Raw genomic sequence first — 8886 nt, forward strand, 5'->3', positions numbered from 1 at the left:
AAATCCATACACAAGTACCTTATTGGATATCTCAGGTTCCTGATATGAACCTGCTGTGATATCTTTACATCAATAACCACTCCGTCACCCTTACTACTGTTACAACTGTTGCAGTACGTTTTTACACCACTTCTGCAACTCACTTTTCACTTAGGGCGAGTATGGGACCTAGCTAACTAACATGGGCTAGTATACTCATGTTTAACACCATTCGATAACACTTGTAACACTTCCTCTAAAAAAAAGGGGGGGTTAGAAATTATAATTGTAACTATACAAACGGGTAATCGTTACTCCATTAACATCTATATACCACCCTCACTTATATGGTCCTAGGGGTACACATGAAGCGACTAAATATCCTCCTACTGATATATCATTAAGTGTTTAACTTCTAAGTAATCTGTGTTATCGAACAACAAAAAATATATATATATTCACTCAACCTTCTCCAAATGCTACGAAAAGAGCATCAAAATGGAGCATCAAATGCTCAAGCTCACTATACACGGTCCCTCAAACAAACTTCCAGGTACATCACTCACAATTCGCCATAGGAAGGCGTGTACGTGTAGGGGACATAAAATCAACAACCTCTTGCTGAGCTAATAATCATTCGGGCTTCTTAGCCCTTCATCTTGTCAGTCATGCCCACAAAAAAAAAGAACACCTCATGGTCGCACCATATATGATAAAAAAAATATTGTTGTCGTGTATCATAGGCACTAATGAACATCTCACTCCTCTCCAAATTGCAACGTGGTGAGCCAACTCAAATATAATCGGGCGTATAACATCGCCAAGTAATTTGTTTGGCCACTGTTCCTAGTACATGAAATGTCCAATGTTCAATTGTCAGTGTACATCACCAATGTTGCTGGACGCGAAAAAGCATACAGAAGTGTCTACAGGCGGATTGAAGAGCGTAGTTTAGCCAACGTTCAGCACATCCAGTGAACTGGTTTTCCACTGGCCGGTATCGCAGTTGACAGCAGCCTTTACCGCATCTTGAATGACCTTGCCGACTTTGGGGCAAAGTCCCGAAACCCAGTTGCCATCTAAATTATCAAAGCAGTGTTACAAAACCTTACATACTACGGGCAGCTGACTTTTTTGTACATAAATCTTGATGCTTAAATACTGAATTTCGTATAATAGCACGATGTAACATGTACTCTAAACAGCACACATCAATGTATCAGTCTTATTCATACCTAACTTCAATAATATCATGTTGTTATAACACTGTTTTCACCATCACGTTAGTGATATTCAATCTCACACGGCATACATGACAAATAATGCGTTTCATGTCCCATCATTATTGTTCCTGTAAAACAAAACAAAAAAATACACAAATAACCGAGAGTACTTACTGCTGGTTGTATGGAGAGTATTCTTCTCCGTGGAGAGGAAAAAGAACCCTGGCTTCAAGTGTTCCAGACTGGCTTAAAAGGATTAATAACTGGCGAGGTTCTGCTACGACTCCTCCTTCGACCACATCCCTGCTCAGTCTGTCACACACTAAAAATATTCTTACCCTATCATGTACAAAACTACACAATGTACTACATAGAAACCCTGGACGGCTCGCCCGCGGAATCTGGCACCTGTGGAAATTCCACCCTTTTGTCTCATCGCTTTTGTCTCATCGCATTCCCCACACAGCTGTCTGCAGTGGGTTATAGAAAACACACTCGTCATTTTGTTACAACACAAATCGCGCTTCATCACATTTCAACGCACTTATACTACACCAGCAATGGCAACTGTTCCTACTCTATTCACTAGTATATATATTCTAATAAAATAGAAAAAAAAACACAAACAAATACATTTCTCCTGTGACAAGAGTACTATATCGTACTTGGTACCACATCCCCTGGTCACGCCATAGAAGGGTGTGTTTTACAGGTATAACGTCATTTAAGGCGGTACATATTGGGTATGCCGTAATACGTCATTCATGACGACATTCAGGGTCCATTAAGATTCTGAGGTGCTTGGACATGGCTAGGGAATATATTGGGTGCACGTCACGAGACCGACCCACGAATCATACAGCCCACGAGTCATACAGCCCATGAGTTCGACACTAAGCAAATAAGGCCCACATGACCGACACATTATGAGAACGCTGGTCTGACCTCAGGATGTATATCCAGTTTAGTCGTGGAGGAGATCTGTGTTCCAATCCCTGCAAATGCAATCCATTGAGTGCTTTTCCTGAAGACGCAGATTCTGCCCTGTCTTGAAAGAGATCAAGGGTATAGATCTAGACCAATAAATTCAGCAGGAGGTTACACTGAATCATCACTTGCTGGCAGAGAGTATTATCGGATCATGCAGGTGATATTACCCGCTGCCAGCGTACCTACTATTCACACATTGGATGCAAACCGGATGGCGGCCATATTGGAAACAAGCAATATTTGGGCATGGGGACACCACTCTTGGCCGTGCCCAATTTTTAAGGAGTATAGAATATAGAGAAGACAATTAGAGCAAATAGGAGTTCCACTCCAATTTGAAAGTGAGGTACCTAAATAGGTCATTAAAAAATGCGCCAAATTGTGACTTAATGACCCAAACTTAATTGGGTGACAAAACAAGTTGCAAGACACCGGATTTCTTCATGTGGAATACATGTTAGGCCTCATAGTATGTCGTTTTCCAGATAGTCCATGACGTCACTGTATGCTCCAGGACCATGAGTCATTCATTGGAATCATACAGCCTACGAGCTTGACACTGGCCAACACAGGCCCGCCAGCTCGAAACTATATAATGCCCATGAGCTTGACACTAGACCTACCCTGAAAAGATTAAGCTCTCTGATGTAATATTAATCTCGTGAGACTTGTTTTCCTCGAGTGTCGAGCTTGCGGAACGCACAGCCTGTGCATGGGCCTATCATATTTGATTTCGAGCTCGTGGACCATGTTCATCTAATGTTTAGGTCACGGGATGTATGACTCGTGGGCTGCGTGACTCATGTGCTGTACGACTCTTGGGTTGTTTGACTTATGACGTACACCCGATGAGGTGGGCCTGTTGTTTTCTGGTTAACATCTTTCATCCTTTCATCCAGTTCAAGGGACTTTGCCATATGCCTGTTCACTAACTATTAGGCATCAACCCAAAACATGGTACTCCTCTCCCCACCTTCTATAATTAAAGCGTACAAACTTTGTCCAGTGCAAATTGAATAATGTTGCACATAATTTCGTGCAAGCTAGTCTGCATAACTAACACAAACACAAATATTATATTTGAGGTCGCTGCCATCACTGAACACACGTAAGCTTCATTTCTGAAGTAATTGACCGCTCACGTTCCTGAGACCTGTTACTATGAACCAATGCTCTGTGGAATATGCATACAAACTTTGATTTTAACGTCAAGGCGTAATTTGTACGTGATTAAACATTTAGGATTAAACCAGTGAAGCCAAACATCAATATATGTAATCCTATCAAATTCTAATATTCTAAAAGTCTGACCTCACATTGTCTTTAGAGGTCAAAGTTGCATATACACAGGGTAATGACCAATGTTCTGTGAAATAAAAAGACACTTCTATTGTAGCATAAATGCTAATAGCATAAAGCATGATCGCACACCAGGTATACAGTTAACCAATGAGTATACATCAAATACATACACTGATATTTTGAGGTCATTTACCCGTCACAGTCCCCAGAGGTCAAAGCCAGAGACATGTAAATGATATCCTTTGATCTGAGGAATAGGAAAACGATTCACTTGTAACACAAATGAATTTTAGGACATCGTTATCATGTTTATCATCAACAAATTGCACCTAATATCAATATTCTGTTAATTTGAGGTCATTGACTTCTGGAGGTCATCAGAGATCAAAGGTAGAAACCTGTCAAAAATCTGTGGAACATTGAGGCAATTCCACTGTAAAAAAAAAGAAAAGATTTTAGTACATCATTGCCGTGTTTATCATTAACCAATGACGCAAAATATCAATATTCTGATATTTTGAGGACATCGACCTCTGGAGGTCATCAGAGGTCAAAGGTAGAAACCAGTCAGGGCTCTGTGTAACATGAAGACAATTCCACTGTAATAAAAGTGATTTTTTTTAGTACATCATTGCCATGTTTAACATTAATCAATGACGCAAAATATTAATTTTCTGACATTTTGACGTCATTGACCTTTGGAGATCATCAGAGGTCAATTCAGACTTACCTCCTGATTTTGAAATGAATCTTATAGCATGTACTAACACTGGTGAAAGTTTCATGCTTTAGTCAAATTTTGCACCATTTTTCGGCTTATCTGCTCTACTTAAAAAGAACACAATAAAATAACGAAACAGGGTAAACCAAGAAGAATAAAAGTCTGACAGTGTGGGGTGACCGTAAACTCTCGATTAGAAGCACATATCGCCTTGAAGGACAGCATCCTCTATATTTCTTGGATTATTGATATGTATTCATTGGTAGTGAGAATGCATATTGTTTTATTGTTGCAAACACAGATCAATCAATTTCTACTCCATTTAACCTTTTATGTAAAAGAAAGCTCTCTAAATAGATAGCGCAACTATGTACTTGTAATCGAGAGTTACGGTATGTAATTTGTATAGTAAGAAAGTATAATCAATTTGGATTCAAATTCGTCTGGTCATGCTCCAGGAAGCATCCTTGTCTCACAATTTTTGTTTAGTGCCGGTGTTCGACACATTTACTCAAGGTATATCGCCAGTTTGCAACATACCAACCACTGCAACAACCGACAAATGCAATATACAATAAATGCTATCATATCAAGATTTATTTTTTCCTTTAGAGGACAGACTATAATATCAGAACTCTCCTTTCCTTATTATTCTTCCTCCAGTATCACTTTTTGCACAGTTACTGCAAGAAGGTGGAACAAAAAGGTCAGTGTGGAGTTTTCCACACTTGCACCCATATATTGGCTGTGGAGGAAAAGTAAAGACATTGGTTGCCAGTAAAGGCAGAGAATTGCATTTAAGATTTTATTACTTCCTTACAAAGTACTGAATGGCCAAGCGCCTGGTTATTCATCAGAATTAATACCATTGAAATCATGTCAATATGCGCATAATTTACGAAGTACCCACAGGATAAGTTGCTTCTAAAGCAACCTCACTTAAAAAACTAAGTAACTTTGCCAGATTGTGCCTTCAGTTGTGCTGCTCCAAGACTTTGGACTAGATTACCTGAGAAAATGAGGAAGGCCCCATCATTTGCTGTCTTCATAATTCTTTGTTGAAGACTTATCTTTTTTCAGAAGTCTTTGATTAATTTGTTACTTATTTTTCGTGTGTCTAATCAGTAACAACGTTAAGAGCTCTGTTACATCACATCTCAGTAGAGTATATCTATATAGTAGCTGCACTATACAAGTATGTCTATGCATTATTTAAAAAAAATGGTCTTGATCCTGTAACGTTATCATTTTTGTACTGAACGGCAGATTGTAATATTCTTCAAAGTCCCGCAGAAGAAAAAGAAATCACATGAACCTTTGGTTTTATTTGCATATTTGGCTTCGGATGGGTCAACGTTTATACGGTACGGAAAGTTTGAAGAAAATGACATGGACTTCACTCTATCTGAGGAACATCCTTAAACAAATGCGACTGTAACTTCAGCAGGGGGGGGGGGGGCAGTTGGCCCCATGAAAATGAGGGGGATACCCCTTACACAACCTCCTCCTTCCATACACCTGGTATACTTGTGGGAATTACGAATTTCAGAATACATTTATTTAAAAAAAAGTGTGCACCAGATCAGGCACTTCAATTCCAACACATTCAAAAGTTTCTGCTTGTGGAAGGGGATATCCCCTTTCAATTAACATTACCCCCTCTCAGTTCCATTCATAGATTTAGTTTACTTTCAAACATTTCAACAAATATAGAATATGTAAACGGGATATTTTCATTTCAATTCTGTAAATGCAAAAGTTCCCTCATGTGGGAGGGGGATACCTCTTTTCACATATCCTTGCCCCGTTTGCTCTCCCTCCATAAATAACAGACTTTAGAATACTAAACTTCTCTGATTTCTGGACATTTCATCAAAATTTAGCACAAGATCGTTGAATTTCAGGTCTGCAAATGTAAAATCTCCCTCTTGTGGGACCGCATTCCATACCCGCCACCCGCTCAGTCTCTCCATTTCCTCGCACATACCGTCCATTTTTTTGCCCCCCCCCCCCCCCATCGTGAAAGCGCATCTACGCCCTTGAATTTCATTTGTCATTTTTTCCACTTTACGCTACATTTTCACTTTTAGTTCCACAGCGTTCATTTATTGTTCCCGGTAAAACTAGGAGAAAATACAATAGCCTCTGTTAATATTATGTAGGAAAATAACTCATTTGTACATTTATGAACAGACGCATTTCTTATTCTTAAGTTTATGGATCTATCTGCAAATGCTCTGTTAGCCTATATTGTGTTACTTATACTGACACTAACACGTGGATCGCTTTGTTTTACTTTGTTTTTAGATTCTTAGCCATTCCAAAAACGATTTTCATCAATTAACTTATAATCGCTCTCAGAATGGCATATGCTCTGTACTATTTCATAAATGGTTCTTGGTATCTAGCAAAAATTAAAAGCTCGATACTCATCTCCACCAATACTATACCATCCCTATAAGCTTATTTTATGTCCTTTAGGACTCCTTTAACACCAATGACCTTCTATCTATGACCTCATGACCCCAAATTTAATCGTATCTTTAATACTTCGAAGTAAACACACCTAGCTGTAAGTTTGATTTGCATCCGATCATCTGTTGTTGAGTTATTGGGGGATATTTTTTTTTATAGATCTATTTAAGCTTTTTTTTACGTCCTTGGATAATCCCTATTATATAAAATCAGGTGGTTTCTTTTGCCCCATAATGAAATCAAATGCAAATTTTGTTTAAAAAAATCGATCATCCTTTCTCGAGTGATCTTGTACATAGATAGACAGACAAACAAACTGACAAACATACGGAACCGAACACATAAACCTCTGTCGGCCTTATAGGTTTCACCTGTAGTTACTTGCGGAAGTAATGAACATTAAATCATCCAGTTAGACTAATTATGATATCCTCTCGTGACGATCCAGCTATACTGACCCATACTTATTATTCGGTGACTACAGAAAACCTAGAGTTTTGATTCACAGAAAAAATGGTTACTCAGAGTGTAGTAGAAACGCTTACCTGCACAGTTTACTTTGTGAAATTCAGGTGCAGACCCAGTAACTTGGAAGGGACTTTGGCACAGTCAGGCAGCCATTTCCGTGAATGACATCATAGACGAATCCGCAAATTAGCACGCTGTGCAAAAGAATGCTTGCATATTGCCGGTTGTGACAATCCCTTTCTGTGAACAAAACAACTATTTTTATCCCACATTTTTTTTTTCCGAATGAAAATTTTGAGGGGTATATAATTATCATAGCAGGAACAAATTGTGAAAAAAAAGATTGACTCGTCAGTTCCATTATTTTGAGAAAAAAAAAACATTTTTGCCTGTTATTTGAATCATATCAATCATATATTTGTTGCTAAATCGGCAACCCTCGTCCGTCGTTCTAAGAAATCATTGAAGCATTTTATATCATGGGTGTGATATCATTGACTTGACTGTGATCCTGTTTTTCAGTTCGGAGTAGTCTTATCCCTTTACGGGAAAATTCGGATTGTTAAGACTTATGCCTTATGTCAGTTGTTATTATCGTAAGTATAGTTTCAGTGCCAGATTCTTTTATACACGACGTGAATAAAGTTATTTATGAATTTATTCGGAGAGGCCCGGTTAGAATAAGACGCGATGTTTTAGTAAAAGATTATGAGGAGGGAGGTTTGAAAACGTGCTGTTTAAAGTCAATGATGCAAGCTCAAAAAATAAAATGGGTGCAGAGGTTATTTGGGTCATGTTCAAAAGGGTGGAAATCCACTTGTTTGAATTTGTTAGCATCTGTAGGAGGAGAATTTTTGTTCTTCTGCAACTTTGATGTTTCAAAGTTAAAGATTAATGTTTCACGATGGTTTTCAGAGGTATTAGAAACGTGGTCCTTCCTTTAGAACAGAGAATTAAGTTTACCCAATCAAATAATTTGGAATAATAAATACATTTTCTTTCATGGAAAGTCTATGTTTAATACACATATAGTAGAAAGAGGTCTTTTGAAGGTAACCGATATGTTAGATGAACATGGCCGACCTCTGCGTTGGAAGGATTGTAAGGGTAAAGGTTTGCAGTTTACTCAGTATTTCACTCTTTTTGATTGCTTCAAGAAGATGCCAAGTGAATGGAAGCTTTTTTTTTTTCTTTGTCAAGACTATCACCCCTTTATCAGACCTCTTGGTATTTTTCCTTTAATTTGGATTAAGGATAGATGGTTGGAATTACATAACGTAACAACAAAACAGTTATATGATATATATGCGTATTTGAATAACCCTGGAAAATCTAGTGTTTTTGATCGGTTTGATGTTATGCATGGCATTGGATTGAAGATGTTCAATCTATTTTCAAATTACCTGCCAGCTTGACAATTGATACAAAATTTAGTATAACGCAACATGAGATATTAATGATTTGATTCCCGTTAATCAAGATGACTCAAGATGTTCTTTTGTAAAAGTGAACCGCAAACGATAGAACATTTATTTTTTGAATACCGGAAGGTGTCAGTATTCTGGGAATCATTGTTTAACGAGGATAAAAGAAAAATTGATTCCTTGCAATTGTTTTCATGTCAAAATATGTAATATGGTGTTAAACATCCGACGAACGATTTTGTTTTTTTCGTATAATTTCATAATATTATTAGGTAAACAATTCATTTTAAGCTGTAAGTATCAA

At 37.9% G+C, this 8886-nt stretch overlaps 1 protein-coding gene across 1 annotated transcript in view; it reads right to left on the reverse strand.

Annotated features, from left to right (window-relative positions):
* Nucleotides 1–7737, reverse strand: part of LOC139737132 (uncharacterized) — a 35060-nt gene extending 27323 nt beyond the window's left edge. The window contains exon 1 of the mRNA XM_071647811.1: nucleotides 7236–7737. The gene's annotated coding sequence lies outside the window, so the exon portion shown is untranslated. The remainder of the gene's footprint in view (nucleotides 1–7235) is intronic.
* Between the last annotated feature and the right edge of the window lie 1149 nt (nucleotides 7738–8886).

This window comes from Diadema antillarum, unplaced genomic scaffold (assembly GCF_040938485.1).
Source record: "Diadema antillarum isolate AM-2024a unplaced genomic scaffold, OU_Dant_1.0 seq00000682_RagTag, whole genome shotgun sequence".
Taxonomy (NCBI): domain Eukaryota; kingdom Metazoa; phylum Echinodermata; class Echinoidea; order Diadematoida; family Diadematidae; genus Diadema; species Diadema antillarum.